Source organism: Amblyomma maculatum, chromosome 8 (assembly GCF_055883805.1).
Source record: "Amblyomma maculatum isolate TAMU_Amacu chromosome 8, ASM5588380v1, whole genome shotgun sequence".
Taxonomy (NCBI): Eukaryota; Metazoa; Arthropoda; class Arachnida; order Ixodida; family Ixodidae; genus Amblyomma; species Amblyomma maculatum.
Window position 1 is genome coordinate 112489706 of NC_139351.1, and position 14557 is coordinate 112504262.

Sequence of the window (14557 nt, forward strand, 5' to 3'; positions counted from 1 at the left end):
TCTGACAGCCCGGCAAATTAAATGGCGGTCTTGTAAAAACATTTGTACATTAGTGATATCCGCAAGCAAAACTCCAACGTAATTTAAGCACTCCCTAGACTGAGTTGGAAGAAGAATGCAGACAAGTCCTTATGGAAAAGGTAAGCAGCTTATTTTCGAAATGTGCACTACATACGTTCGATGCGTATTCGGGACGTTTTCGCGTTACGCTATGAAAAATTACTAAGATCTATTAATGAAGTTCGTTAGCAAAGCGTAACAACTTGATTAAGAAGCTTTCGAATGGAATGTTCTGAAACAATTTCCCCTGTCAGCACTCGTTAAAATGAGAGTCAAAGAACATGAAGACATCGTCTTAATGAGCTGTACGAAGAAACTATAAACACAAAATCGGACAAACCCATCGATAGCAATCAAATATGCATTTTTTGTTTGACCGATAAGCAAGAAGATCGAGTCTGGGTTAAATCAGCTATCTTTGCGTTTGTGTGAAAACTATATCCTGGCAAACTCATCGACAATGGAAGCTCCAAACGGTAGCTCTGAAAAGGAGCAAAAACTGGTTCAGCCTTGAAGCCGGCGACTTGCACGCAGCTGTGAGCGCGACCATGGGAACACCGGCATGGTCTATAAAAGGCGCACGGAAACATTCTCGAGCCGCGATGAGATTAGCAAGCCGGTAAAACTATTTTCCTGTTCTTAACGACCCTGTTTTCGGCACCGTCAAGTGGCAAAGATGGAGAAATGATACTCACTTTTAACCGCGCTCCGTCACGATCGTCGACTAGACGTAATACGATGAACGCAAGTGCGTTATCAAGTCGCGCGCACACACTCACACAAGCACACACACAGATCAACTTATTTTCCACTCGGCTGGGAGTTAACACTGATCACTGTCTTCCACAAAAATGTGCGCAAGGCCCGTTCGAAAAGACCACCTTGAAGAAACGCGCCGGCAAGTTTTCGCTCAGCGCTGCCACACCACACAGCCTCCGCTACAAAAGCGAGCCGTTCACTCTCGCCGCCGCGGTCACTGTAATCCCGCCTCGCTCCAGGCAACAGACAGCTTTCGCCCGGCGCACGCCTGCACGCCGCATCCGTTGCGAGTTGACGTCACTTCCTGTTCGTCTGCTATGCAAGGCGCGCGCGTCTCAAGCGCGGCAATGTGTTGCTTGCCTCATTCCTGTACGTTTTAGCGCACTCTGTCGCATGCCATCTTCGTACTTTACTGCCGCGCTGACAGAGAGACGCCGTGCTTTCAGAATTATGCAATTTTCACTCGACGTGAGCGCCTGCCAGCGCAGGATTACAATCGGCTGGTGCGGATTAGGAAAAAAAAAAAAGAACATCAAACGACTGCAGCACCATATACAGGGTGTCCCAGCTAACTTGAACCAAGAGTTACAAAATAATATATTTGAGGTAGGTCAGTGAAACCAGTTTCATATAACTGCCGGCCTCCTTGAGCACTACAGGCAATTTTTTACTTTGCAATTACTTAATTGGCTTATGTTAATTTTTTCTAATTTAATATATATCAACTTTAGACCAAAAATGTGAATGGGAAAGTTGGAGAATGCCTTCAGAAACCCCCATTCCAGTAATTGCAATAACGAAAGAATCACGTGTATCCTTTTTTCCGGGCTCAGAAAAAACCCCGCGAAATACAAATAAAACCACGTGACTATAGCCCATTCGCGCGCCACGATTGTGGTGCTCTCAGACGTGGTTTGAGTGAACAAAATCAGCGACGGCCGTGTCTCCTCGGCCCCATTAAAACGGCAGGCCGATATGCCTGCAATGGCTTCTTCGCCCTCGTCAGATAGCCGGCCCACATGACGGTGCAAGTAGCAGCGAGCGCGGCGAGCTGACACCACCGAGAATCTCTAACAAGCCCTTTGCATCCCCTTCTTTCCCATCAGCGGACGTCACAACAAGCGGATGAGCGATAAGGTGTCAGCCACTGAATCTGCGCGTACAGGCTTGGGTAAAGGGGCGAGATGACATGTGACTCGACTCAGATTCGCGCTCACACCTTCATTTGCTGGTACTTTATCGCCATCTGCCTGTCGTGACGTAGGCTGCTGGGGCGCGCAGGCCTTGCCAAGATATCAGTGGCGACGGGCGAGCTCGAGCTGGCTCCAACCATTCCCAACATTTCAGCCTGCCGCTGCAACGGGACCATCGAGTCACAGCCGCAGCTGATTTCATTCGCTCAAACCACGACTGAGAGCACCACAATCGTGGCGCTCAAATGCGCTTGTCACGTGGTATTATTCGTATTTCGCGGGCTTTCTTTTGAGCCTGGAAAAAAGAAATACATGTGAGACTTTCTTTATCGCAAATAATGGAATGGGGGTTTCTGAAGGTGCTCTACAACTTTCCAATTCACATTTTTGGTCTAAGGTTATTATTTAGTAAGTTAGAAAAATTAACGTAATCCCCTAATTAAGTAATTGCAAAACAAAAAATTGCCGTGCACTAGGAGGCTAGCAGCTGTATACAACTGGTTTCACTGACCTACCTCAAATATATTATTTTTTAACCCTTGGTTCAAGTTAGTTGGGACACCCGGTATATGCTCGAATATTAAGGAGAAGAAAGCAGGAATGAGGCGCGTCCACTACAGCATATTAGGTTGCTTTAAACTCATATAGCGACATTGGATATCGCATTTTAATAATTAACATTTGCAGTACTGAGTTACATTTAAATCTTATCAAATAAAACGCACGCCTTGCGCGTCTGTGCGTATAGACCTTTCCATCGGGCGAAGGAGACGACAGTAAGCGTCCTCCTGGACTGCAGAACAACCGGGTCCGCTGTGGCTTCCACCGTGTTAGCGCAAAGCGCAAAAAGCAGTCCAGGGAGCCCGCAACATGACGGCGACCAGTGACCAATTATTGGGAATGTGGCACTTAATACTTCCTGAACTTGATTGGCCGGTTTTGAAGAACGTTCGTTCTGGGGTACTCATTCATTACCTGTTTGCCACCCTCTAAGAAATAGTGCAATGGTATGTCAGCTGGATTCTCAGCGGAATGATGGCAGAATCCGCATTCTAATTCCTCAATTCGCCGCCGTAACTTATACGCGGAGCCAGCTGCGGACGACGCGCGTTTTAAACTTTAATATTTTTATGCTGATCCAATTTTCTTCCAGGCTATTATACTCGTATAAAAGTTATGATAGTACCCAATCGAAGAATGAGATACTATAATTATTAGGATGACTTCACGGTACACCAGTTTATCCATCCATCAATGAAATCCCCAGCATGGTTTCAGAAAACTGCAAGCTTTTTCACAGCAGCTTAACCATACGCTGGTCACAGTTGTCTTCGCAGGCATGCGCATAGCTTTTCTTTCCCGACCACGAGTCACACTTCTAAAGAACTACGATCCTTAGAAGCAAACCGCAATGGTCGGATATATTAGGTGGAGATTAAGTATCTAATCAGCAAAATTTTCAGATCAGCGCCTTCGTAGATACACCAAATATCTGGTCATGAGAAATTCAACACAGCTGTCTGCTACTTGCTAATCTTACTTGTGGTGCCCTCTTGTGCCGTCATGAGCTGAGGTGGGCATTTGACCTCAAAAACCTCGACCTCACCTCAAACTCAAAAAATATTTGGCGACCTCACTCAACCTCATAAATTGAGGTCCCCCAGGCGACCTCACCTCACTTCTCAGGTGACCATTGGCGACCGCACTCAACCTCACCTTAAACTCAAAATGTGAGGTTGAGGTCAGGCGCTCGACCTCAAAAAAAAAAAAAAAGGAATCATTAAACAAACCGTAACTTAAAGCAAATATACATTTTTTGGTAATCCTGGGATATACAGTCAAGCCAGAATTTTTTCTAATGAAGGCTGTATTTTATTCTTAATTTCATACAATTAGTATTCCGGATAAAAGCAGAAAAACTCCGGAGAAAACATGTCCAACTCTGCACGAAAGTGACAATCCTCTACCCCTCCTCGCCTACCATTTTGTGGTCGGTTTAATTCTAAGGCCTGCATGGGTACCACGTTACTACGCATAGGACCATAATGCAATACAAAGAGTTTATCCCATCTGACCCACGTGGATAAGATTAGTATTAAAAATAAAACAAGCCAGTTCTCACTATATACTGAAAAGACAAATGTTGTTGACCCTAGCGACGATGACAACAATGACGATATGCTCTTTTCCCTAATTAGAAAAAACAAATTGATGATTGCCAAGCTTTTCTTTAATACACTGTGCATTGTCTTGCGACCGAATACATTAAATTAGAAAAAAAAAAAAGGAATACAGCCGTGCCTCGTTAGTATGGACGCTTTGGTTTCCAACCAAAACTGTCCATAAAGCGAGTCATCCATAATAACGAGTCATATAATAAAAACGAAACGTATATAATTCAGAAAAAAATTAAAAATAATGGCTGCTGTTTTAATTAAATTTGTATATAAAAACAGCCGAGCTGTCGATGCTACCTACCCCTTCTCCATGAATCCGTTGACTCGAAACGTCATGTCTGTTCTTAAACCTTATTGGACATCCTCTTGAGTAGCTAAAGTCAGTAATACCTAGGTAGAATAGTATTTCTCAGTAAACATCACCCTTTTTTACTGAACAAAAATCCCGTGAGTCATCACAGGTAAAACCTATCAAGACTGAGGAGAAGGAACGGTACGCACAATGTTGCCGAGACAGCGAGCCTTCTCTTGAAGCATTTCATCGCTCATAACAGCACAATTCGCACGCACATTCCCGAACCACATTAACAAGGCTGATTACATTTCTTCGAACTGTGCTGGGCGCTGTCGGACTATGGCTTACGCTGTGATGCCGACTTTGAGCCATTTATCGGAGTCCTGTAGTATAGATGCTACCATCAACCTGACGAGGCTGTGGCCTAGCTGAACTTGGGTCCAGTCCCTCACGGCTTGAATTGACAGAGATGGCTTTTGCCGCTTGTATTCACAGATTTCCCGTTTCGCGCCTAAGTTCAGCTCCGTTCTTTTGCGTTTAACTCCCGCCATGACAAAAGTCAGACTAAAGTTGAGGATTACAGGCTCCTGATTCATTGCACTCTTTTTGCCTAGTTAACCTCCCTGACTTTCCGTTCTTCTGATTCTCTCTTTTTTGCCTTGTACTGTTTCTGTAATGAAGCGAGGGAGTCAAGTTGGCAAGCTGCTATGCAGAGGGCCATCGAACATCCCATCTTCTTGGCGCCGTTTCTATGTGCTCCTATAAAACAAACACTGCAAGCTGAAGTGCAGTTTAGAACGACGGCTAGCCGACTACGAAGAGTTCAGACCTTGTCAAGGCCGCATCGATGACTCAAGGCGAAGCCGACATGACGGCCTACAACAGATAAACATTCGGTGGCAGGCTAGCCCCCGCTGCAAGAGCCGTTGACCTACTAGTCTTAGCCCCGTAGGGTCAGGAACAGCCACCCTTCACCACCTCCCCCCCCCCCTCCCGTCGAAATTACTCCGTAGACCTTTACTAAGGCTCCTCTTTCCACTTTCACTCCCGTCTTCCTCCTCTCCCATACGGCGCGGTTCAGGCGTCCACAGAGCAAGTGTGACTGATACTGCGCCTTTCCTCTCCTGTGAACTGATTTATTATGTAGAAGGCCAGTGAACTTTTATGCGTTCAACGAAACGCTGGTTGTGTTAGATGTAACGCTCCGCTCCGTAGCCCGCACGTACCGCCTGAGCCGAAACGCATAGCCGCCGCCGTTCGCCACTTTCTGAGCTACGTTGTTGTTGCGACTGAACAAAGAATGAGAAAAAATGCATAGGCCTACTACTGACTGTTGCTGAGCCACCTCCGCTACAGTGCCCTAGAACCTCCGCTGCCTCGAGCGGACATGGAAAATAGAGAAGAAAAAGAAGAGGGAGAACTGATTTATTTATTTATAGGAAGGGAAAGGCGCGGTAACTGTCTCACTTGTTTTCTGTGGACACTGCAACCGCGCCGTAAGGGAGGGGAGGAAGGTGGGAGTGAGAGTGAAAGGGGAAAGAGATAAAGAAGAGCCGTAGTAGAGGGCTACGGAGAAATTTCGACCACCTGGGGATCTTTAACGTGCGCTGACATCGCACAGCACACGGACGCCTCTTCGTTTCGCCTCCATCGAAAAGCAGCCGCCGAGGTCGGATTCGAACCCGGGTACTCCGGCACAGTGGTAGGGCGTCTTACCACTGCACCACCCTGGCGGGGAGAAGAAGAAGAGAAAGACGCGCGTCACAACAGCCGAGAGAGAGAGAGAGAAAACTTTATTTCAGAAAGAAAAGAAAAAGAAAAAAAAAAGGGGGGGGGGGGCAGTGAGTGGAGACCAAGTGGCCTGGGCTGCCGCTCTTGCCTGAGTTACCAGCCTACGCTGGGTCTCTAGGGGAGCGAGTACACAACACGGCTCAGGACGAATGCCTGTACCAGGCGTACGTCATGCTCGCGCATCCCACGATGGCGATTGGCTATGCGGCGAATGAGGCGGATTGTTTGATGAACCTTTTCCTCACGCGGGTGGGGGAAGACAAGGTTAACGCCCTTATCCGACAGGCGTACAAGGCCGCCCTCAACTCACCCCGCTACACTTCCAATGAACGCCTTCTTCACATGGGCATCCATAACTCCCTAGCTGAGCTCACGGAAGCCCACCGCTCAGCCCAGTTGGAGCGATTGTCATCTACCCTCACCGGCCGGAACATCCTTGCTCGCATCCATCTCACCTCCCGGTCACTGCTCTACACAACATACACTTCCCCCTGCGATACACCGCGTACTTAAGGTGCATCCCCTGCCAAAGAACATGCACCCAGAGCACCATGTCGCTCGCCGAAAGGCACGCGCAGAAGCTCTTCACAAACACTATGGCTTCCAGCCAGAGACCGTTTACGTAGACGCTGCCTCATACCCCTCCCGCCCTGCGTTCGCCCTCAACGCTGTTTCCAACTCTTTGCAACTGGTCGCGGCCGGTACAACTTTCGCCTCCACTTCCCTGGAGGCGGCGGTTGCCCTCGCCATAGCTACTACCCGAGCCACAACCATCTTTAGCAATTCTAAATCCGCCGTACGAAACTTTGCTCGTGGTCGGATCTCTACCCCAGCCTTCCGGTTCCTCGCCTCCCTCCCCTCACCCGAACACCCTATTCAATTAATATGGGTGCCCGCTCACACGGGTCACCCAGGCAACGAAGCAGCTCTTTTGCTCGAGGATACGTCAGCCGAGTAGGGACTGCCACTGCCTGGGGAGATGCTCGCGAGCGCATGGAATCCTATCACGAAATCTATCTCCATTACCGTGATCAACGAACCATTTACCCTCCTCCTCATAAATCTATGACTAAGCTACAGCAGGTGACGTGGCGCCAGCTTCAGTCCCGTACATTCCCATCCCCTGCTTTCTTATCTTTGATCCATCCAGGACTGTTCTCGCCGCAGTGCACCCTGTGTGGGGCACCTAAAGCTGATTTTGAGCATATTATGATCAAATTCTCGGAATTCCACCCTCCAGCAACTTGGCAACTCTCCGACCTCGAGCTATGGGAGGCTGCGGTATCCAGCTCTGACCCGGCCGTTCAAAAGGAGCTGACGGACTGGGCTTTGGGTGTCGCTGGGAAGCACTAGCTTCCGGCCACAACACGCAGCCAAGAGACGACCCGCATTAGCATGTAATCACTTAAGGATCCCAAATATAAAGGTTTTCACCACCACCACCACCTGGGTCTCTAGATCATAGCATTGCAGAGTGGCCTTCCACTGCGCCTCCGAATGGTGCATGTTTATGTGTGGAGGTTTGGGGCCTGTGCACCCCCATGTGACGTGGTAGGCGGTGGGCTGGTCGTTGCACCAAGGGCATATGTCTGTGTAGTGTTCTGGGAACATTATGTTGTATTGATGCAGGTTGGGGTAAGTGTTGGTTTGGAGCTGTCTCCATTCCCGCGTTTCTTGTGCATTTAGACCCTTGTGTGGAGGGGGATAAATCCTACGTTGTTCCCGTAGGTACTTTAGTCGCGCGCCGTAAGTCGCTTGGACAGGAATGCTGGTTGTGAGATCGGGATTGGTGGCCGCTCGGTTTGTGTGACCTCGAGCTAGCCTATCCGCGACCTCATTACCTTCCAATCCAGAGTGCCCCGGAACCCAAGTGATCTAATGTTTGAGCTGTGAGTTTGTAGCCAATGGGTTAGTTGTGAAGCGAGCTAATTTTGTAGGTATTCTGCCTGCAAGAAGGAGCCGACACGCCGCTTGTGAGTCGGTGATTACGTGAAGCTCTCGACTGGTCGAGTCTCCGTAGGTAATGGCAAGCACGATCGCCGCCACTTCCGCTTCTGTGATAGTACAGTGCGGGATGGACGTGCTGGAGACTTCTGTGTATGAAGAGCCCACCACCACGGCTGCTGCTGCGTTCGATGTATGCTCGCATAGAGCGGCATCCACATAGACAGTTCTCGGACTGCGTTCCACTGCACGCTTAAGATAATTAACTCGGGCGTGTCTTCTGCCTTCGTTGTGGACTGGAGACATGTTCTTTAGGAGCGGGGACACATATACTCTTGCCCGGTACAGAACAGGAAATTTAGTCGTTGACTGTATAGCTTGTACGTCCCGAGGATAGCCAACGCGCTCGAGAATGAGCCGGCCTGTCTTATTTGACAGAAGGCGTTCCCTTTGGGACAGGAGGACAGCCTCATGAATTTCTTCAAATGTGTTGTGCAGTCCAAGAGCTTCCAATTTGACGTTGGAGGCGTATGGTGGGAGGCCTAACGCGTTCCTGTAAGCTGCACGTATCATTGCGTTTACTTTGCTGAGGAGGAGGAGGAGGAAAAAACTTTATTAAACGAGCGAGTTTGGACCCTTCAAGGGCCCAGGGCCACCGCACGGCCCTCACATTACGCGCATGTGTCCAGGTCACGTAGGGCCATGGCACTGGCACCCCGGTCCACACAGCGAAGTTGTATGTCCAGGTCCTGCGACGTAAGGAGGGCCTCCCATTCCTCCCATGATTCGATGACGGGCTGTCCCTGCGGGGGAGGATCGGCAGGGCAGCCGAAAAGAATGTGGTCCAAGGTGGCGTGCAACTCTCCACAGAGAGTGCACTTAGGGGAAACGGGTCGGTAGTAGGATAGGCGTTGAGGGGTGAGAAGCGTTCGGGTTTGAAGACTCCTCCAGAGGATTTGTTGGGAGTGAGACAGCTGGGGGTGGGGAGGGGGGTAGAGTCGACGGGCAAGGCGTGCTTGCTGTGTGAGCTCAGAAAATGTATGTGCCCGCTCCCTCGAGAAATCCCAGCATGGGTCGCCATTTACCCGGCTAATAAGTCCTCGGGCTATGTTATCGGCGGCCTCGTTTCCGGGATTGCCAGAGTGAGCCGGCACCCATATAAGCTCAATACGCCTGTCAGAATTCAGGGTGCACATTCTCAATATTTGCCACGCGGGAGGATGGACGCGTCCGCGGGCAAAGTTAAGTATGGCTGTTTTGGAGTCGCTAAGTATGTAAGCCGCATCTGTTTGCGCGATTGCTAAGGCTATAGCCACTTCCTCTGCTTCTTCCGAGTTACAGGGAGGGTCTATGAAGTGAGTGAGTGGGGGGTCTGCTGGATTGTAGGCCACAGCTACCGAACGGTCTGAACCACATGCGGCGTCCACCCAGCGGACATCCTCTGCAGTCCCAGAGTGTTTATGGCGAGCTTTGGCTCGCAGCGACGCGGCGGGATTGATGGTGTTCTGGGTGGACGTTCTTAGGAAGAGGTTTGAGGATAAGCGCTGAATGCACGGCCTGAGGGAGAGGGTTTAACTCTTCAGCATGTGCGGGTATGCGAATGCCGAGAGTATCCAGTATATGTCGTCCTGTTTTCGTGCCAGCCAACCGAAGGTACTGTGTGTACCGATGTGGCTCTATAAGTTCTTGTATATTGTTGTGCATTCCTAGTTTTAAGAGCCTGTCCGTGCTAGTGGTCTTCGGTAGGTTGAGCGCTGCTTTGGTAGCCATGCGGATTAAGGCGTTGATTTTATCTTTGTCTGCACAGGAGAGGTTCAGGTAAGGAGAGGTGTAAAGAATGCGACTGAGCACAAAGACATGTAGTACCTTTAAATTGTCAGCTTCATCTAGGCCGGCTCGTGAGTGTGAAACCCTTCTCAAAAGATGGATGACGGAGTAAGTAGACTGTTTTAGTGCCTTCAGGGTAAGGTCGTTTTTCCCCGTGTCCTGTAAGTTCAGACCAAGAATGCGGAGGTTGGGGGTTTGTGGTATGCGAGTATCGTGCAGATAAATTGTTATGGGGGCGGTAGGAACACGCCGCGGCCGGAGTAGAAAGAGTGCTGACTTTGTCGGGAAGCATTCAAGGCCAATTTTTTCCGTGTGGGTAGATATAGCTGTGGCCGCTTCTTGAAGTGTAGATTCTATGTCTCCATCCGAGCCGTATGTGGTCCAAACCGTGATATCATCCGCGTAAATGGTGTGTCCCAAGTGTGGGATACTGCTTAAAGCCTTTGCCAGCGGGATCATGGTAATATTAAAAAGGAATGGCGACAACACTGCGCCTTGCGGGGTGCCAATGTTACCAAGTGTGAAAGAGGGGGTCTGTATATCATCTATATGCAGGGAGGCGGTGCGTCCGTTCAGGAAGGCCCTGATATAGTTATAGGCCTTAGGCCCTAGCTGCAGCTCTTGAATGCCTTGCAGGATAGCACTGTGCGTGACCTTATCAAATGCTTTGGTGAGGTCTACTGCCAGTATTGCTCTGGCGTGGTGTGGCATATAATTGAGGATAGCATTTGAAATCTGTAGTAGGGCGTCCTGCGCCGATAAATGAGCTCGAAAACCTAGCATGCTATGGGGATACAGTCCATGGGATTCCATGTGTTGCGTAAGACGGGTGAGGATGACATGCTCAAAGAGTTTCCCCAGACATGATGTCAGGGAGATGGGACGGAGATTTTGGGCATTTATGGGCTTGTTTGGTTTAGGAATGAATATTATTTTACCGTGCTTCCATTCATCCGGCAGCTGCCCCGCTTCCCAGCACTCGTTAAAGTATTCAGTGAGCAGGGAAATAGAACGGTCATCTAGGTTTCTGAGCATGACATTGGTGATTTTGTCCTCTCCAGGGGTTGAGTTGCGTAGCTTAAGGAGGGCTGATCTAACTTCGATCTCCATAATGGCGGCATCTAGGGAGGGTTGATCAGGGCCTATGTAGTCTGGATAGGATATTGCTTGGCCCACAGTAGTATAATTTGATTGCAGTTGGGCTAAGAGCAATTGCTGACTACATCGATGTTTATGGATAAGCCTTTTGAGGGTAAGCCGAGTTTCCTTTTTATTTTGTGCGGGGTCTATCATGTGTCGAAGAAGATGCCAGGCCCTGGAGGAGGAGAGATTACCTCGCAACCCATCGCATATTTGGTGCCAGTTATATTTACTGAGGGCGGCGCTGTGCTCCTCTACTTGCTTTTGAATTTGCGCCAGTTTAAGTTTAAGCTTTCGATTATGCTTATGTTTTTTCCAGCGCGCAAGGATACTCTTCTGTGCTTCGAGAGATCTCTTCGAAGCAGGGTGAGGTAAGGTAGTCCATAGGAAAGGCGACTGATGACCAGCGCCTGCACCAGATGGATCGTGTCTTCTTCCCGCATGCCTTTTCTGTTTCTGGCCACCCGGCGGATCATTTTAGAGATCTGCTGTGTTGTATTCTTGAGGAGGTGGAGAACGTGGTCTACTTTTCTATCGCTTTGGAGCCAGAGACCCAGGATTCGTATGAGTGGCATGGGACCCCATGCAGGAGGATGCTAAGATTGCCTGGTGATGTATAGTGGTACCCACGTATGCGGATGACTTCAGATTTATCTGGGGAGCATTGGAGCCCGCATCGAAAGGCCTGTTTCCACGCAGGTTGCGGCTGCTTGAAGTGTTTCTTCTTTCTGGCCTAGAGAGCCGGTGGTTGTCCAGATCGTAATGTCATCCGCATACAGGGTGTATCCAATGTTCGGAACCTGTTGCAGAGCCCTTGCGATTCTAATCATGGCGATGTTGAAGAGGAGCGGGGAGATGACCGATCCCTGTGGCGTGTCCTTGTTTGGCATGTCTCAAAGGTCCGATCTTATGTCACCCATTCCTATCGTTGCCGTTCGGTTGGACAAAAAATTATTGACGTATCGGAAGGTGCGTTCGCCGCAGTTTAGGTTATTGAGCTCGGATAGGATTGCCTCGTGAGACACGTTATCAAACGCGCCTTTTAGATCTAGCGCCATAATGAGGTGCTCGCCTCCTCTCGGAATTTTAAAAAGTACCTCCTCCTTGAGGAGAAGAAAAGCGTCTTGAGTGGACAGGCCCGATCTGAAGCCGATCATGGAGGGATGGAAGAGGCCGTTATCTTCTATGTAGTGTTGAAGTCGCGTCTGGATGACTCGCTCGTAGAGCTTGCCCAGGCACGAGGTGAGTGATATGGGTAGTATACGTTTCGACCGCCGGCTTCTTGCCCGGTTTCGGAATTACGATTATCTCCGAGCGCTTCCACTCAGAGGGAATTTCATTCTTCTCCCACAGCGAGTCGTTCAGATACTTGGCGAGGTCGCTGATTTGTGCCTTGCTGAAGTTGCGGATCATGGCGTTGCTGATCTTGTCCGTTCCCGCCGCCGTGTTGCGGGTGCATGATCGAACTGCAGCATACACCTCGGCTTCAGAAATGGGAGCATCGAGTGCCGGATTTTCCTCGCCCTGGTAGGTCAAAGAGCAAGGAGGAGCTGGGCTGGTGCCGATATATTTGTCCTTAAGAGCCTGAAGCAGCGTGGCGTCGTCCCCTGGAAAAAGGTGAGCAATACGCTTCAGGGTCCGTGTAGATGCGGACTTTGATTTGGAGGGGTCAATGAGGTTCCGCAGGATTGTCCAAGTTCGGGACGTTCCCAGCGTTCCTCTTAATGACTCGCAAAACTGTTGCCAATTTTGTTGTGCTAGGTTGGTGGCGTATGTCTGGGCTTCCTCCGTTAGCTGCGCAATCCGCAGCCGTCGTCCACCCTTGCAACGGCAGCGGGTGTAATGACGGCCTACAAAAGATTAAAATATGGTGGCAGGCTGGCCCCCGCCGCAAGCGGCAGTGACTTCCCAGTCCCAGCCCCGTAGGGCCAGGAGCAGCCACCCTTCCTGAGCTATGAGCGAGGCAACCGGTGGAAGTCCTTCGTCCGCCTAGTTCTGCCGTCGCATTTTCTGTTGTAGCGCTGGATATGCGTTCAGATTAAGAACTGTTAGTGGAGTGTTTCCTGAAGAAGGAATATGTGCGAAAAATAAAAAGGTGTCAATTGTCTGCAATTGCATATGCCTTGCTCGAATTCTTTGCCTCACTCTATCGAAGAAGGTGGAAAAGCTGATGAGCTGCGCTCAAATTTTGCATTAGCAAGTAACTTAATTGTCGGAATTTTTTTTCTTCAGTAGTGAACTATACTAGCGGCCACCAAGCCAAGTACGTCTGACGTGCCGAGCCTAGTCGGGCCATGAGCCCCTCAAACTTTCGTCGAGCCTGTTAACTCGCTAGTGTTTTTACTGGGACGTTTGAAATAATGGTGTGGGCTTAACTTGCGAGCAGTGCTGGCTTCCCCTGGTCGCAACAGGCAGTTGCAAGTAATTTGTGGACACGCCTTCCGCGCTGCACTTCTATTTTAATTATTCTGCTACTGAAATAGGACAGCAAACTTGATCGCCTTTTTATGCCCGAGACACTATGATGGCTTTCAAGATGCTAGCACTGAACCTTATTTTCCTTCTGTTCCTGGTGATCCCTGTTTCCATTTTGCCAAGGAGCAGGGCACTGAGGCCATAAACCTAGGAGGGAGAGAGGGCTGCGAGAAACAATGCCACTAAAAATTAGCCAGAGTTTGAATTCTGCTTAAACCTATCAATTCAAGCGAAAACACTGCTAGGAAAGGTTTTGCTTGATGGCTTAGCATTGAGGAACTGGCACAGAGTTTGGCAAAATGTTAAACGTCTTTCGCTCAATCTCAAGCCATGAAAGCCTGTCACAGTATTAGTATTATCCTATTAATGGCACTTCCAAACCATTTATTACACACTGAATGTATTGTGAAATAAATTACGTTAAGCTGACCATAAGCCAAATATCATGCAACACTGGAACTTACTGCAGTTTGCCACGCCAGTCTACACATCCGACCTGCTTAAACAAGAGTATGGTACTGGCAACATGGGGATATCAAACTGAAGTAATCAAGCAAAAATTACCGGTTAAATAAGAAATTACAGCTTTGCTCTGGGAAATAGAATTAACAGTCTATATTGAAAGATCGGTACCATCAATACACAGGCCTCTCCAATATGAATGGGAACCAATTGTTCCAGTTTGTTGTCTTCAGTTTCCCTATTAATAACACCCAAAAGTAATTTCAACATTGCAACTGAATGCAAGAAAGGCTTTAAGGTAGTGAAGTAGTCCAATCCTCTGCGGATGAGAAAGCCAAGTCCAGCGCATGGCAAATACATAGCAAAGGAGTATAGAGCAAGATTTATAAGTTTGTCAGTCCAACACTCCTGAATGGTGCAATACACATATGCTA

The 14557-nt window shown here is 49.0% G+C and overlaps 1 protein-coding gene across 1 annotated transcript in view; it reads right to left on the reverse strand.

The window, feature by feature from the left end:
* Positions 1–1043, reverse strand: part of LOC146182216 (uncharacterized) — a 278675-nt gene extending 277632 nt beyond the window's left edge. The window contains exon 1 of the mRNA XM_084577259.1: positions 756–1043. The gene's annotated coding sequence lies outside the window, so the exon portion shown is untranslated. The remainder of the gene's footprint in view (positions 1–755) is intronic.
* Between the last annotated feature and the right edge of the window lie 13514 nt (positions 1044–14557).